Source organism: Spermophilus citellus, assembly GCF_964194105.1.
Source record: "Spermophilus citellus genome assembly, chromosome: 9".
In the NCBI taxonomy this organism is placed as follows: Eukaryota; Metazoa; Chordata; class Mammalia; order Rodentia; family Sciuridae; genus Spermophilus; species Spermophilus citellus.
In genome coordinates, this window is record NC_138191.1 from 49,287,298 (window position 1) to 49,306,268 (window position 18,971).

At 37.1% G+C, this 18,971-nt stretch overlaps 1 long non-coding RNA gene across 2 annotated transcripts in view; it reads right to left on the reverse strand.

The window, feature by feature from the left end:
- The window catches only part of LOC308656412, a 37,607-nt gene that overhangs the window by 12,966 nt on the left and 5,670 nt on the right, over positions 1 to 18,971 (reverse strand). Inside the window, exons 2-4 of one of the 2 annotated variants that reach the window (XR_014023721.1) lie at positions 15,868 to 15,952; positions 10,644 to 10,698; positions 10,343 to 10,384 (exon numbers count right to left, since the gene is read on the reverse strand). This is a non-coding gene — a long non-coding RNA (uncharacterized lncRNA). The remainder of the gene's footprint in view (positions 1 to 10,342; positions 10,385 to 10,643; positions 10,699 to 15,867; positions 15,953 to 18,971) is intronic. The other variant, XR_014023722.1, reaches the window with a different exon arrangement.

Sequence of the window (18,971 nt, forward strand, 5' to 3'; positions counted from 1 at the left end):
ACATACAGATCCTCGTGCCCATGTCAGCACGGGGTCGGGGCCGTTCCATTGGCCCGTAAGAACATCTTTCCACTTAACATAGCCAATCACAGAGGGCTGAGGGGACACATGTCTATCGGCCGCAGAGCGACCGTGAATATCCAAATTCAAAAAATTAATGGTAAAGAGAGCTAAGGACAGGCGTTCTTTAGGAGTATGTTCAGCTCCTATTCCCCCCTTTTGTTTTTGTAAAGTTTCCTTTAAGGTGCGATGAGCACGCTCAACAGTAGGCTGCCGCATAGTGGCAAGCACACATAATTGGAAAGGTTTATCACTCTGGAGCCTGCATAAAGTAGCATGTTGTATAGCTTCTTCTACTGTCATAAGAGCCGCTCTAGCCTCTTTAGTGAGGCTACGAGGGGAAGTAAGATCTGGATCACCCCTAAGAGTAGCATACAAAGGCTGTAGCATAACATTAGAAATATGTAAATATCCTCGTATCCAATTAATATCTCCCAGCAGTTTTTGATAATCATTTAGAGTTTGGAGATCCTGAGTTCGTATGGTGATTTTTTGTGGTCGTAATTTGCCATACCCAATTGTTGCTCCCAAATACTTAATAGAATCCCCTGTGATCATATACCTCAAGAGGGAATCCTGTCTGTTGATTAGCAAATCTACCTTGCCCCAAAAGCATGTCCTTATCCCAATGAGGATGTCCCGCCGCATGGTTTTGGGCGGCCTGTTCTATTGCGCCCTCTAACACAAATGTTCTCCAGTCCAAATATTTACCTGGGGAAACACAAGCCCGAACAAGGCTAGCCCAATCAGAGGGAGTCATACAGTATCTAGACAGACTCTCCACCTGAGTTAGTGTGAAGGCGGCATCCACCCCATAAGTGCGCACAGACTCCGCCAGGGTCTTCACAATTTTAAAATCTAAAGGCTCATGGAATCTTCCCCTATTATCGTCCTGAAAAACTGGATAAGCAAGACCCATCTCAGCGTGAACAGCCCTCCATGTTTGAGCATGGAAAGCTCTCCCCGAAACACCCCCACCATACGGCGGTGGATCCGGAGGATCACATTTCTTGAGCCCCTGCTTATCTTTGCTCCCTTCTCCTACAGCTAAACTCCCTAGCTGGCGAGACAGCCTCCCAAGCTCCTCCTCCTCATTCTCCTCTTCCTCTGACCCACTTTCACATGGAGGTGTGCGCAGCGCACTGAGATCTGGATACAATCGCCTCTTCCCCTGTTTCACGCTCCGCACACTTCCATCCTCCCGAGATACCTCACTTCCTGCCGTCTCTGATTTCTCCTCATGTAATTGTTCTAGAACTTCCTGTCCTTTAGTAAGTGCGTCATGACATCTGTCCTCTGTGAGGCAACTACGGACTATTCTCCAAAGGGGTATCACCCCGCCCTCTAATATGCCCTGCTCAGAAGCAAAGTCAAGATCTTTGCCTAATTTATCCCAACTAGGTATGGTAAGGCTGCCCGAAAATGCAAACCACGGTGCAGCAATATCTATCTTCTGTAAAAATCTCTGTAAAGTACGATGCTTCACTTCCAGGCCCTTGGAACGTAACAGGCCATCTAGGGCCAGGAGAAGCGGACTTGAAGATGCGGCACCCATGACACAACAACAAAAGAAACACAGAAAACAAAAGACACAGACGACAAAAGAAACACAGAAAACAAAAGTGAAAGTACACATTGCAGCTGCAATAAAATATGAGGCTCTCTCTTTCTTTGTAGAGGAGCTGACCCCGCTTTGGTCGCGGATCCCACTTACTGGGACTATCCCCGCTTTGGTCGCGGGTCCCACTTACCTGGGACTATCCGGTGCACCACCCCTGACGTCTGAAAGTTCTGGTTCCCGGGTTTCGGCACCACTTGTCGCGACCCCCTTGCCCGCAAGGAAGACGCAACAACAGGAATCTTCTTTCAGCCGTTTATTCAGGTCCTTGATATTTCTTCTTCTTCCTTTCGGATGCCTCTCCCAGCCTTAATAAAGCATCTCAAGCCCCAATGCGAAGCTGCCACGTGGAGCTTTCTCATAGGGTGTTAAAAAACCATGCGCCAACTCTCCCAAATAAGGAGTTGTTTGTTACAGACCACAGCGGAGCCAGTGCCATCTTGTAATGGCGACCACAGTCCGCAGAAACGGCTCACCACATTGATTTTCATTAATAAAATAAATTATTCTAGATCATATCACATAATGTCATTTTGAAATAAACTGCAATATATGTAATAATGAGGTATTAATAACTAAAAAGTTAAGAGATTTGTTCTGAGTTAATCTTATAAATGCTTTGTTTATATGCTTTGGTATACTGAGTTTTTGTTTAGTAAATTCATACAGTAAAATTCACAAACTTTAATTGTAGAATTGGAGAGGTTTTGACAGTATATACACCCTGGAACCAGAAACCATTCAAGACTATTACCCCAGAAAGTTCCTGACAGCACTTTTCCAGTCAAGCCTCATGCCCTATAGATTTGCCTGTTTTAAAATTTCACATAAAAGTGATCAAACAGTATTTATTCCTTTGTGTCTTACTTCTTTTGATCAATGTTTGTGATATCTACCATCTTTCGATGTGTGTCAATTCATGTTTAAAATGCTTATAGTATACTATTCCATTCAGTTTATGCTGTTGACCTAATTTTAAGTGTCACACCAACTTCTAATGTGTATATGAATGAATTCCAAATTCTTTTAAGTTCTTTGTTAATGATCATGGTTAAAATAGACAAATGAACAGAAATTGTGAATATAATTTTAGTTTCCATGTTTTATTTTAGATGGTCTAAGGCTATTGTATAATAAACAATGTCATAGGCCTTTGTCTCTCTCTGATTCCTGAGAGGTAGCCCCTAAATCCTTGAAATTTCCTCATGAAAGGAATGTCTTTATTATTTATGGTGGGCTAAAAAATAGTTCATTATTTTTAATAACTTATTTTCATTGACACATACTAATTGAACATATTAATGGAGTTCAGGAAGGTATTTTTATACATGCATACAGTGTGCACTGATCAGATCCAACCTTCCTTTTTCCAACCCTGTTCCCATCATACCCTTCCCAATCTCTAATAACCATTGTTCTACTTTCAGATCAACTTTTCATATGAGAACATGCAGTACTTGTCTGTGTCTGTCTTATTTCACTTACCATGATGTTCTCCAGTTCCACACATTTTGCTATGACAGAATTTTATTCTTTAAGGCTAAATAATACTCCATTGTGTATATATACTATGTTTTCTTTATCTTTTCAAATGTTGATGGACACGTAGGCTGATTCCATATCTTACCTATTGTGCATAGTGCTGCAATAAACATGGGCATGCAAGTATCTCTTTGGTATGCTGATTTCATTTCCTTTAAATATATATCCAGAAGTGGGATAGCTGGGCCATATGATAGATGTATTTTTAGAGTTTTGAGAAACGCCTATAGTGACTCATTTATATTCCTAACAGTATATGAGTACCCTTTTCTCTTAATCCTCACAAGCACTCACAAGCATGTTGTTATTATTCTTTTTTTTTAGAGGGAGGGAGGGAGGGAGGGAGGGAGGGAGAGAGAGAGAGAGAGAGAGAGAGAAGAGAGGAGAGAGAAAGAATTTTTAATATATTTTTTTTTTTTTTTAGTTTTCGGCGGACACAACATCTTTGTTTGTATGTGGTGCTGAGGATCGAACCCCGGCCGCACGCATGCCAGGCAAGCGCGCTAGCGCTTGAGCCACATCCCCAGCCCTTGTTATTATTCTTATTATTATTAATAATAACCATTCTAACTGGGGTAAGATGGTATCTCATTATAATTTTGATTAGTTTTTCCCTAATGGCTAATAATAATGAGCATTTTTTTCACATATTTGTTGGCTATTTGTATTTTTTTTAGAAGAATCTATGTAGATAATTTGCCTATTTTTAAACTGGAAATTACTTGTTTTGTTATTGAAGATTTTTTTTCTCATTATTTTTATTGGTGTATTGTAGGTGTGCATAATGATAGGATTTGTTGTTACATATTTATACATGCACACAATATAACAATGTAATTTGGCTAACTCACTCCCAGCACTTCCCCTCTCCTTTTCCTCCTCCCATCCCCTGGTTCCTTGCCTCTATTCTGCTGATCTCCCTTTGATTTTCATGAAATCATTCCATATTACTTTTCCTTTTTCTTCTCTACTTTTCATATATGAGAAAAAAACATATGACCCTTGACCTTCTGAGTTTGGCTTATTTTGCTTAACATGATGATCTCTAGTTCTATCCATTTTCTTTATGGCTGAGTAAAACTCTATGCTATATATGTACCATATTTTCTTTATCCATTCATTCACTAATGGACACCTAGGTTCATTCCATAGTCTGTTCTGAATTTATATACTATAAACGTGGGTGTGCATGTATCACTCTAGTATGATGACTTTAATTCTTTAGGATAAATACCAAGGAGTGATATACCTGGGTTATATGGTGGTTCCATGCCTAGTCTTTTGAGGAGACGCCATACTGATTTCCACAGTGGTTGTACTAATTTAAAATCCCACCAACAGTGTAAAAGTGGTCCTTTTTCTCCATATTCTCTCCAGCATTTACCTATATATGTGTATATATGTGTATGTGTGTGTGTGTGTGTGTGTGTAATATGTATACACACACACACACACACACATACACATACATAAACTGTAACTTCCTCCTTCCAGTAGTATGGCCTTTCTTTCTTTCTCTTTCCTAATTGCTCTGGCTAAAGCTCCTAGTACTACATTGAATAAAGACAGTGAAAGTGGACACCTTAACTTGTTCCAAAGAATTCAGAGGAAATGTTTTCAGTTTTTCTCCATTCAGTATGATGTTAGCTATGGGTTTACTACATACAGTTTTTGTTATTTTGGGGTATGATCCTTCCATACTTACTTTGCTCAGGCCTTTTATCATAAAGCGACGTCAAATTTTATCAAATGATTTTTATTTTTCTCATTCTATTGAAATGATCACTTTTTTTATTCTTCATTCTGTTGATGTGATGTATATTGAAACATCCTTGTAGCTAGGGATGAAATTGATTTGATAGTGGTGAATGAACTTTTTTTTTTTAGAGAGAGATAGAGATAATTTTTTTAATATTTACTTTTTAGAGAGATCTTTTTTAATATTTATTTTTTATTTTTTTTAGTTTTCAGTGGACACAACATCTTTATTTTATGTGGTGCTGAGGATCAAACCCAGCGCCCAGCGCATGCCAGGCGAGCACATTACCGCTTGAGCCACATCCCCAGCCCAGTGAATGATCTTTTTTGATGTGCTGTTGATTAAATTTGCTAGTATTTTGTTGAAATCTTTTTCCTAATGTTCCTAATACTGGATATTGGCCAGTATTTTCATTATTGTTGTGTCCTTGTCTGATTTTGGCAACAGAGTATAGAATGAGTTTGAAATGATTCCTTGCATTTCAATTCTTTGGACTATTTTGAGAAGAACTGGCATTAGCTCTTCTTTAAAAGTTTGGTAAAATTTAACAGTGTTGCCATCTGGTTCTGAGCTTTTCCTAAAGATAGTTTTAACACAGTGTCTCATGATAGAGGTTAGATAGGTCAGAAAGACCAACCATTTTGGGACTTTAAGCCATGTAGTAATAGCCTGATTGACGGGAAGAAAGGATATACAGAGATTGAGTTCAACTGTATGGCCAATGATCCAATCCTATATACATAATAAAACCCCATAAAAACTCTGGACACCAAAGATCAGGTGACTTCCCTTGGTTAATGAATGCCACATATCAATGTTTTCAGGAGTGTACCATGCTCTTTCTTTATGGGGGGAGAACATGTAATCCTCACTTTCAGTGCCCAGATTCATTGGTTGGTTCTGATTTGTACCCTTTTTTTGCTATAATGAAACTACTATAATTATAGTGTTCTCCTGAATTCTGGGAGTTGTTCTAGTCAATTATTGAAACAGAGGGGATCATGGGGACTCCCCAAATGTGTTTCTAGCTAATCAGAAGAAAGTGTATCTCTGGAAAGCCCTAAGCTTTGCAGCTAATATTAGAAATGGGGGCAATACTTCAACTGTGCCCCTAAACTATGACATTTGTCCAACTCTGGGAAGTGTCAGAATTACATCACAAAGTCTTTATCACATTTATTGTAACTGGTGGTCACATGTATCTCGAGCTACTTCCATATATCTCTAAGTTCATATATGAATTGTGATCATTTTTGTTTATTTAGTTTTTTTTTAATGTGGTGATAGGATAGAATCCAGTGCCTCATGCGTCCTATAGTTTACAGATAAGAGCAAGCGCTCTTATCACTGAGCCACAACCCCGGCCCTGAATTGTGATAATTTTTAAAGGACAGACCTACTTTGCATCATATAATGAGGCGGGGGAAACAATATAATCGTATATAGAGTATTTCTGAAGGAAATCAAATATCAAGTATAATTTTCATTTAACAAAGTTTATTAAGTATATTCCAGAGGCATAGTCTAGTTGCTGAGATACAAGATAAAACACAATTCTTGTCAGGGAGATTACATACAGTACAGCAAGACTCAACACAAATCATTACCAGCACCACTTAATAAAGATATTGTGTCCGTCTACAACTAAAAATATTTTTAAAAATTAATCAGTGCCATAAAAAAATGACAGAGGAAGGATGACAATGTTAGATGAGTGAACAGGAAAATAAAGCAAAGACATGGCAGTCACACATCAGGACTGAAATATGAGAACAGAGCAGGGGATAGTGAGAAGGAAAGGTAAGATGGGGAAAGAGGGTAGCATGCAAGGTGGAGAGTGAAATGCCTCCTAAGACCTGCTCTAAAGTTGGCCAGTACACAAGGGAAACAAGAACTGTGGTTAGACAGAAATACTGGGGCCACATTATAAAATGGCATTGTTGTGGTTTAGATATGAGGTGCCCTCCAAAACCTTCTATGTGAAGCAAGACAAGAATATTCAGAGGTGAAATGATTGGGTTGAGAGACTTAACTCATTAGTGAATTAATATGCTGATGGGATTTTTTAATATTTATTTTTTAGTTTTAGGTAACACAATATCTTTATTTTACATTTATGTGGTGCTAAGGATGAAACCCAGTGCCTTGTGCATACTAGGTGAGCACTCTACCACTGAGCCACAACCCCAGCCCCTGCTGCTGGGAATTAACTGAGTGGTAACTGAAGGCAGGTAGGGTGTGGCTGAAGAAGGTGGGCACTGGGGGTGCCTTTGTGTTGTATATTGTATATCTGGCAAGTGGAGTCCATCTTTCTCTCTCTGCTTCCTAATGTGATGATGTCTTGAGACACTTTCTTAAGACACATTGTGTCATACACTTACATATATTTCATCTCTAACATAATTGAAAAGCAATGAAAGATTTCAAATGCAGGAATAAGATAACCAAAGATGCTTCAGAAAATAAACATTTGGGAGAAGTGAGGAAGAGATTAAATATCTAGAGACTAGGATCAGCCTTAGTGATGAGGCATTTGTGGAGGAAAACAATAAGGCCTTGGAATTAGGACAAAAAGAAGAATTAAAGTAAAACTGGATTAGATCTCATTGAATTTGAAAGGATAACTAGGGAGGCATTATTGGTTTTGATTGCACTTCTCTTTACTGAACTTATCAGGAAAAAAAAAAAGCAGACACAACAGGAGAAGGAGTTCATTTTTGCACACATTGAGATGTTACGGCACATCCAGGTATAACAGACACTCAGATGAGCATATAGAGTGGCAGCTCAGGAAAGAAATCCCAAGTTAAAACACAAACCACAACTGGATTGATGGACTGAGTCAAATGCTACAGAGAGATCTAGTAGTAGAATATCTCCTTCTTGAAAACGTGAAGATCATTAGAGATCACTGTAAGAACAGTTTCATTGTACTATGAATGGAAATCAGATAAAATGAATTAAGAAAACAATGGGAATAAAGAATTTGAGATGATTGCTGAAGCCATTTTCAAAATGCTTTGGTGAAGAGAAGGAAAAGACTTGGGAAATGGTTACAAGAAGACAATGATTAGAGGAAGATTCTCCTATTAGATGGTGGCAGAGGTGCTGAAGGAAGAAAGCTAGTGGGGATGGAGAAGCTGTAATTATGGGAGAGGATAATAGATGAAGGAAGGTCTCTGGGAAAGCAAAAGGAATTCAGAAAAGAAGTACGGGGATATATGTTTAAAAAGATGAGGAATATTGGGTAACCAAAAACAAAACAATGATGAGAGAAGACATCACAGAGAGAATAATTATAGTTACAACTTCAATATAAACTAGTTATAGTGACAGTGAATTCACTAACAATGGACATCCCATTAAGCCTGCAAAAAATTGATATAAACAAGCAATCATTTATGTACATTATAAAGGGATACTATGCACAAATTTCAAGATCAAAGAGTAAGCAATTTCCACAGCATGTTTCCTTTTCCAGTAATTATTAAAATGGGCTACCGTGAAGGTATACTTACAATACTTTAAATTAGCAATCACTATTTATTTATCTGCAATTTAAATTTTTTCCTCTGCAAATTACAAGTTACCACATGATAGACCTTCAAGGATGCTTGCAACCTAGAAAATTAAATCCAGAATACTAAGTATCTACTCTATCTCCTTCATTCAAAAGAATAATAATAATAATAATTATTATTATTATCATCATCATCATCATCATCATCACTGTGTCCTAGATATTGTGAAAGTTGCAGAAATGAAGAAAACACTGCCTCTACCTCCCAAGTATACAAACTCCATTGGTAAAACTTCAAACAGTTATTACAGGAGGGTTTATTTGCTGAGATGTAGGAATGCGAACATAGAAAAGGAACCATTTATGTCTGAGAGTATAAGAAATGTTTCTTGGAGCACAGAGCATTTAAGCTGATTCTTGAAAATAAATAGGAATCCACCTAGAAGATGGTTTTGGCATGAAACACTTGACTTCAGGAGAGTGAGTTCAGCTCTCTGTGGCTGGAGTAAAAGGTGCACAACAGGAGAATGGAGAAATGATATTCAAAACCTAAAAAAAAAGTATCTGTATACTATTCTAAGGAATTTGAAGTTTTTATATGCTATCACAGGAAAAAAATGAAAAAGTCCAGAAAACAGGATTCACAAAAGGAACTTATAGATGAGGTTCAAAAGAATTTCATTAAACGAACAATTTTAAGGATATTACATAATCTCTTTAATGAATTTTTTTGTTTTTAAAAAATATTTTCAGTTGTATATGGACATAATGCTTTATTTTGTTTATTTAGTTTTATGTGGTACTGGGGATAGAACCCAGGGCCTCATACATGCTAGGCAAGTTCTCTACCATTAAGCTACAACCTCAGCGCCTTAATTAAATTTTTTATTAAAAAAAATTGGTGGGAGGATACCAGGGATTGTACTCAGGGGCACTAAACCCTTGAGCCACATGCCCAGCCCTATTTTGTATTTTTTATTTAGAGACAGTGTCTCACCGAGTTGCTTAGAGCCTCGCCATTGCTAAGGTCGGCTTTGAACTGGTAGTCCTCCTGCCTTAGCCTCCCAAGCTGCTGGGATTACAGATGTGCACCATGGTGCCCAGCATGAAATTTCTTTTTAGACAAAATTTATTTTTAGATAAAAATACTTTATAAAAGATGGATTAGGACTATACCTGAGAAAGAGAAACCAATTAGGAGGCTTCATAGTGTAGATAAGAAGTAACTAAGGCCAGAATTAAAACATGAGTACTGGGTATGGAGAGTACTAGAGAGATTCAGGAGATATTTAGGAGCCAAAACTGAGAAGACATAGCAGTTGATAGGCAGAGGGGTCAGAGAACTCTCCACAGTGACTCCTCTTATGATTAATCTAGGTGGAAAAGCCAGTGTTATATTAGTGCCACTGTAGTTCCAGCCAACAAATTTGAAGCAAAACTTTTGTATTAAATGGAATATAGTAAACGGAATCTCTATTAGTAGTAGTAAAATTTCAGTTATTCAGCATAACTAAAAAGTAATAAATCAGAACTTAATTATGAACATCAAAATTTGTGATAGATTTCAATAAAGGGATAAACTGAGGAGGACTGACAGCTAGTCATATATATCTATACATAATGTGATAAGGCTAAATTTTTTCTGGGCCCTCAGGAACAGCAATTAGACTACAGCTTAATTAGTACCTTTAATAAATAGGAAAAAAATGAAAAAGTCCAGAAAACAGGATTCACAAAAGGATCTTATAGATGAGGTTCAAAAGAATTTCATTAACTAGTATGCTGTGTGGGAGACAGATATTTATTATGATGCCTTCTTATGTCTTATGTTGTACCCACATACCTGTTTGGATGTATGTTCATTAAGTAATCTCCAAACTGGTATCTGAAAGAAGAAATGTATTACTTGGAATACATATTACTTCTCTCTAAAATCTAACAGAAGTGGACAAAACGGTATTACAGAAACAGGTAAACATAACTAGTTCATTGCCAAGGTATTCTGAGTAACCTAAAATATCCAGTTAACACGTTTGTTAGAATGAAGACCATCTGCAATGCTGTCCCATCTGCAACAATTTGTGCACCTGACAATATTCAACCAATACAATCCAAGCAAACCATGACATAAATAAACATGTTACCTGGTGATCAGTATTCAAAACCATCAAGCATCCAGAGAGAACTCCTACATTCTACCTTGATATTATAAAGAAGTTAAAATTAGACGACGCTCTTAAAGCAATATTCAGTTTAATTAATCTTCCCCATACCACTTCCCTTACTGCTTGTCTCTCTCTCTTAGCATTTATTACTGGATAAGCTGTGTTATCCTAGCATAGCTATTAATGATATCTTCCTGTTATGGTATAAATATGAATTTCTCCAAAACATATGTAAGACAATGCAAAAATATTCGAAGGTGCAATGATCAGGTTATGAGAGCTTTAACCTAAACAGGGGATTGACCCATGAATATGGATAACTAGATGATAACTGTAGGCAGGTAGGGTATGAGTGGAAGAGGTCAATCACAGGGGTATGAATTTAGGGTTTATATTTTGTCCCTGGTGAGCAAGGCTCTCCCTGCTCCCTTGTTGGCATGTCCTTAGCTGCTTTCCTCTGCCATATCCTTCCTTCTACCATGATGTTTTGCCTCATCTCTGGACCTCTCTAAAACTGTGAACCAAAATAAACTGTTCTTCCTCTACATTGTTCTTGTTAAGTCTTTTGGCCATAGCAATGAGAAAGCTAATGAAAACAGAAATTGGTATCAAGAAGTCATTTCTATGACTAACCTGACCATGTGGTCCAAAAGCCTCTGTAACTGATTTGCAGGGGGAAGAATTTTGAAAAGAGATGCAAGTTGGAAAAGCTTTAGACTGTTGTAAGTAGACTTAATGGGCAATTCTGAAAGGAGTGCCAAAGACCAGAATACTGATCAGACTGTGAACAGTGAAATTTGGGCTCATGAAGTATCAGGGGAGGAGACTTTATTGGAAATCGAACTAGAGACCATTTATATTACATTTGGCAAAGAATTTGTCTGCATTTTCCCCATATCTTGAGACTTTAAATTTTGTGACAGTGAATTTAAAGGTGATGGATTAATCAATTGGGGGAGGGAATTTCCAGGGAACACAGCATTAAGGCAGTGGCATGGATACTGGTAGCAGCTTTTAGCCAAGTTTACTGACATAACCAGGAGTAGAAAGCAGAGCAGAAAGATTTGAAAAACTTTCAATTTGTCCAGAAAAGTGTGACTAATATTGGGGCCAAAAAAGATATGGCCACTGAAGAGATGCTAAATACTTTACAATGAGACAATACAAAATATGGCTTGAAGGCATAAGGAATTGGCAAGACATACCATCTCAGGCTCAAGAATGTAAAAGTTCCTTGTAGAAGAGAACATGGGGGTACCCTACTTGCACAAGGAGGCCCAGCAAGTGGTGTCACTATGCTTAGCTACCCAGGCACTTGGAGGCTGCTGTAGCCATGGTCTTAGGAAGCTTGGCTCCTGCTCAAGATGGTGTCAGACTTGGATGTCAGCCGTGTGGTGCTGGTTCTGAAGGAATGCAGGATGCTGGAGTTATGGGGGTCATGGAGGCTTCCAAGGAGATTTCAAAAGAAGATCTGGGAGGCCAGGCAAAGTGTAGCAGGGTCAGAATCCCTGTAGGCTGCCTCTGAGACAGGAGTAGAATTGTCTTGAGAAGGAAATAAAGTTGCAAATGGAGACCCCCACAATGAAAGGATGCCAGTAAAATGGGATGCCTGCTGAGGAAAGCTGCAGGAATCAAGTAGAAACAAGCCAAGAGAGGTCATGTGGGCTGCAACCAGCAAGGCCATCAGGCAGAGCTACACAAGCCCTTTGAAGGAACATCAAATGCTAGACATAAAGCTATAGGACTTGCTTGCCCAGTTGGATTTTGTCTTGCTTTGGTCCCATCCCTTCTTTTTATTCCCCTATTTTTCTAAATAAAAAGTTTTACTCTGGGCCTTGATATATTGGATATATGCAACTCAGTTTTTATCTTTATAGTGGGGAACATCTAAGAGTTTGCCTACAGTCTCAGAGGAAACGTTGAATCTGGGTTGGAATTTTGGGCAATGATGGAATTGTTAGGGCTGTATGGATTCTTGAAAATGGACTAAATGCATTAATGCTTTGGGAGATGGGCATGAGTTTTTAGGGCCTGGGATGGAATATTATGGCTTAGATATGAGGTGCCCCCCAGAAGTTCATATGAGGGACAATGCAATAATGTTCAGAGATGAAATGATTAGATCATGAGAGTTTCAACCTAATTAGTGGGTTACTCCACTGGTATGTATTATCTGGGTTTTAACTGTAGGCAGGTAGCTGTGACTAGAAGAAGTAGGTCTCAAGAGGTATGCCTTAAGGGTTCATGTTTTCTCCCTGGTAAGCAGAACTCTTTCTCTGCTTCCTTGTTTCCATGTCTTTCTGCCTTACCTTAGGCCGGGTGCTACTGAGTCAGCTGACTAAACCTTAAAAACTGTGAGCCGAAATAAACTTTTCCTCTCTATGTTATTCTGATCACATCTTTTAGTCATAGAAACAAGAAAGCTGATGAAAATATTTCCTCACTTGAATATAATCTCTGTATGGTAGATGGTGACTCATGCTTCTCTTTATCCTGAGTACATAGCACATAGCCTTTAGTATAACACTTAATAAACATCTGTTGGATTGAACAAGGTACAATTGAAGCCAATTAGGCATCATGGAGCTTCAAATAAGTTGTGTAAAGTATTAAGTTGAATCTTTGCATGTGTTGAAACACATGCATGTGAAAGAATCTGTCAAAAATGTGATTCATCAAACATAAGTAACTAGCATTCAGAATCATTTCAGGAAGGGTGTATAAAAGTATTTCAAATGTTTTACTGAAATAATAATCTCAACTCCAATTGCCTATTTATTTCTGTGTCTAATTGGTTGCAAGGGAAGAATGACCCCATAGTCCATTTCAATTTTCTTGCAAATTTGACCAAGAAATGTATATCTGTACTCTTCAAAGGTTAAAATACCCCTAAAAGGGCTAACAGAGACCTTTTAAAGAAATATTTCTTTATGATTTTAAATATTATTGAACTGAAGGCAGAGTACTGTTATTTTGGATTGACATAAACTTCTAAAAGTTAAGAAGCATGTTGCAGTTGAGATCACCATCAGGTTTTGACCAAGCCCTGCCTTTTCCTTCTTGTTTATTTATGTTCATGATCATCATTCTGATATGGATTTTAAATGTCTACCAAAGGCTCATATGCTAAATGGTTTGTTGCCAGCCTGTGGCACCATTGGGAGGTGGGAGGAAATGGGCCCTAGTGGAAGTAAGTTAGGTCCTTGCGGGTGTACCCTGGAAGGGTATTTAGGGACCCACATCTCCCTCCTTTGCTTCCTTGCCACCATGAGATGGAGCAACATCCTCTGCTACATGTTTCTACTCTGATGTATTTTCCAAAGCAATGTGGTCAAGTGATCATGAACTAAAATTGCTAAAATTGTGAGCCAAAATACGCTTTTCCTTTTTATAACCACAGCAACAGTAAGTTGACAAACAGTCATCTCCATTGATTTCTTCAATCAACATATCTCAACTTACTTTGCCATTGAGTATATAAATCATTACAATAGCATATCAAATCACTTTCCTGTTTCTAGTCTCTGCCCTGTTGGTTCATTAGCATATCTTTACTTGCCTGTTCTTGTTATAGGTAGTACTTTCAGCAAAATATTTTACAAATATTTATTTAATATATAATATCAGTTGAGCACTATATAGATGTTACAGAGAATACAAAGATAAAACATTGCCTGTGCCCTTAAAATCTAGTCTAACTAGAAAAATAACATGTAAGAACACTAACATTTTAAAATAAATCAATAAAATGTTAAAGGAAATCAAAAGATAAAAGAAGGAAAAAAAATCATTGCTTAGGCGAAGTGGGAAAACACCATGAATGAAGGGCTTCTGAACTAAAATTAAAGGATAGGATTCCCATGAGATAAAGTGGAGAAGGAGTATTAGAAGTATAGGCAACAATATTAAGTAAAGGGCGAAAATGGAAGTTGAGACAGTCAGGAAGCAAGAAAACAAAGCAGATGAGATCACATGATTAAAGAAACTAAAGACTGTAAATTACTGGGGCAAGAATCTCACAATAGGCTGCCCAAAGAAGACCATCAAACAGGGGCATAGCAGGTGATCAATTATAGTTCAAGAAATAGGCAACTGGTCACCAGGCTGCCTCAGTTGAATGGGCTGTACCCAGTCTATGTAAATGGCACCTACTGAAGTTACTTCAATAACCTGCTCAGAAGGGCTCAGTGACCTTGACAGTTTCAGAAAAATGAGTGTCTATTCAAGGAGGTCTAGCTATGCAGAAGAGAACTCACTCAGAGGTAAGGGTTACAGAGATACAGGGGTAGGTGTTACCTCTCTGAAGGTGTTGCCTCTCTGAAGGCAAATCAGCTGTAAAGTTCAGTTTCTTGAAATAACAGGGCAGAGATACAGGCCGTGATGACTATGTTCAAGGCAAGGAACTCTATTACCGAGAACACTGGCAGGGCCAGATAGAAGCACAGGGAATATAGGAAAATGAATAATGTCTGAGTGCTACAAATATCAGAATCAATGTCATCCTGAGTAATTTTTACATAAACACTTTCTCATGGCTTCTCTGCTTAACAGAAGGAATGGCCTGGTGTGGTGGAATACACTTGTTATCCCAGTGACTGGAAAGGCTAAGGCAGGAGGATTGCAAGTTTCAGACTAGATTCACTAGTTTAGTGAGATCCTCAGCAACTTAATGAGACCCAAAAGAAAAAAAAAAAGTGTTAGCAATGTGGCTCAGTGATAAAGCACCAGTGGCCCTAGAGACCTACACTGTTAATGCCCCAAACACCCCCAGTCTACTAATAGGGTTTAATGGTCATAGAACAAAATAATTAGGAACTAAAAGATGTCGTCACATTGTTACTTATAACATTTTAGTTACATTATAATTTTTAAATATTTGAGTTTTAGCTTGAAAATACAGAGTTTTTGAGCACCAAATATTCCAATTGCAAATTCACTTCTTTAAGGTGTGCATTTGGAGAGGTGGTCCTGAAATGCAATTTCACCCAAGAACACATACAAATTATTTAACACTCACTAACTGGCCAAAGAGAATGTTTGGTAATAATACTAGCTAATGTTGACTTTGTACTATATTGCAGGTCTTTTAATATACACTTATATTATCACATTTATTCCTCCTAAAGCTTGTAAAAGTAGTATACTACTTAATATATTACAAGTAGTAATTTATAAAGATAGCTAACACTTACTGAATACTTACTGCTTTCAGTTTGAATATATGTGTCCCCCAAGGGTTTGTGTGTTCAAAGCTTGTTCCTCAGTGTGGTCATGAGGGGATGGTGGAACTTTTAAGAGGAAGAAAGGAGTTAGGTTATTGGGGATACTGCCCTTGTAAAGAATTAAGGCAGTTCTCATGAGTTGTTAGAAAAGAGTAAGCCTGACCCCAGAATCCCTCCCTGGTGTCCTGTCAGGCTGTGTGATCTCTTCCTCTCTCACCATGATGCTGTCTGCCATGTTACAACCTAGTGAAGTGGCTCCTCACCAGAGCACAGCAGATGCTGGCACTGTGCTCTTGGACCTCCAGAATTGTTAACTAAGTAAACTTCTTTTCTTTATACATCACCAAGCCTCACCTATTTTGTCATAGCAATGAAAAATGGATTCATATACTTCTGAAGCACAAAACTGCTCAAAGTATTATGAGATAATGACAGTCCTATGAGATAAATACCCTTATTTTCCTGCATTTTACAGGTGACACAATTAAGTGTTCAAGAACTTTCCTAAGGTCACATTGCTTGTAAGAATTCATGTAGTCTGAGTTGAAAGCCTGGGCTCTTAACCACTGCTTTTTGCTGCTTCTGCAATTGGAATGCATGTTTACTCCAGGCACACATATATCAAAAACACTACTGATGAAATTTTATCAGGTATTATTTAATGAATACCAGAAAAGAAGCAATAGCCACAAGCAAAGATATGATTAAAATACATTTCATATGAGTCTGAATTCCAATAAGCTTTTATTTTTAGAATTGAATGAGCTCTGATATAAGATGTTAAAAACTGTTATGCTATTTTATTCTAACAAAAGGAAATACTACTACAAAACAAACAAAAATTCAAATAAAGTAAAATAAAGTAAGGATATAAGATTACTGTAAATCATATCTTACGTGTGTCTTGGAGTTAAAAATGCAAACCAAAATCCATTTTAAAAAATTAAGATTTTTATGAAATTCTATAACTTGATATACAGAGGTTGAAAAATTTCAAGATTTATGATGAAAATAAAATCACTCTATGTATCATAAGAGACCATATTACTAAATCTTAAGAATAACTCAAGGACCTTTCAGTTTACTAATATAAAATAACAATAACAATGTGCATGATTTGTTTAAAAGTACTTATATTTTATTTATACTAATTTTGAAGCCCAAGAAATTTCTTATTGCTCACTACTTCATATCAAAATCTATTGACAGGAAAGATAGGAAAATGAAAACAGGAGTAAGAGATGACATAGTGGGATTTAGAATCACAGAACAAAGTAAATAATTACAAAAACACCACCTTGGCTGATTCCTGATTTAGTGTTCTTTCTATTTGAATCTACTTCTTCTACAGAAGTAAGACTAAATCCTAAAATGTGACTTAGAAACAACATGTCAAAAAAAAAAAAAAAGACAGAAAGAAAAACACATTTAGCTAACAGTTTTCATTTCCTGATAGCAAAAATAGTCCAATTCACCTATTACTGGCAGCAAGACAAGTATGTGAATATGAGGCATCCTGACTAGAAGTATTCTCTCTGGACACAACTATATTCATTTAGCACACATGTTCATTGGGGACACAGTAAGGCTCTTTTAAAGAGACTGCTTTATTTGCAAATATATCTACTCATCCTAAGTATAAACTCTGAACTTAAATGGTGGGGTGTGGAAAATACATACTTTTCTTTCAAATATAAATTAATTTATTTAGAAGTGGAATCAATTATTACTGACTAAAAACATTTTCATTCAGTACAAAGTATTTTATTAGTATTAAAGAATAAATTAATGAATAACTCAAGAATGAAATGATTACATATGAGGCAGTCAATATTTCCAGTCATCAGAGAGCTGCAAATTACCACCTCATAGATACCCCTACATACCCAATAAAACAACAAAAGAAGGACTTGCAATACCAAGGGTTGATAAGAATATGAACAACTAGAATTCACATCCACTGCTGTTGGGAAAGGAAACTGTACAAACACTTGGAAAACTATTTGGCAAGATCTATTAGAGTAAAAACACATATAATCTAAAAGTCAGTAATCCCACTTACTAGATATAGAACCCAACAGAAACTGGGGCTTATATACAACAAAAAACAGATACAACAATGTTCACAGCAGGTTTATTCATGTTAACCCAAAACTGAAACAATTAAATGTAGTATATTCGTATAGTGGAATCCTTAATGAAATGAAAAAAAAAAATGAACCACTGCTATACAAAACAACATGGATGAATCTCAGAGATACAAAGAAGCCAGACGTAAAAGACAACATTATCCTATGATACAATGTTTAAGAACAGGCAAAACTAATTTATGTTGTCAGAAGTCAAACAATGGTCAACTGTGGGGAGGGGTGGGGCATTTATTGGAAGGGGCAAAAGGGAGTTTTGGGGTGCTGGAAATGTTCCATACTTTGATTTGGGTGACAGGTACATAATTTACACGTGTAAAATTTACATAAGTAAAAATTCATCAAATTGTACTTAAGGGTTTGTGGAGTTTATTATGTATAAGCTGTATCTCATTTTCTTTTTTTAAAAAAATGTTTTTAGTTGTGGATGGACACAATACCTTTATTTTATTTTTATGTGGTGCTGAGGATTGAACCCAGTACCTTCCACATGCAAGGCAAGTGCTCTACCACTGAGCTACAACCCCAGCCCTGTATCCCATTTTCAAGGTTTTCTTTTGCTGAAGTGATTCATTTTTTGATGAGATTCATCCATGTTGTTTGTGTAGCAGTGATTTGTTCTTGTTCAGTACTGTATAATATAAATTTACTGTGATAATCTTTTTCATTTTTCTTGTAAATTTAAAAGATTTTTTTAATTTAATCTTTAGGTCCCAAATGAACTTTTTTTTTTGCTCACTGGTAGATTTTTTTTTTAACCCATTTTCTACTTTAAATTGTAACAAACTGCCAGGCAATATTTCTTTAGTGCCAACCAAGTCTGTTGTGCTGAACATAATGACAGAATGATAGAACAAAGGCAGTTTTTCTCAGAAAGAGTTCCTTGGAACATAATGATTTTTACTTAAGATAGTTTTCCTTTGTGAATCAAGAAAATG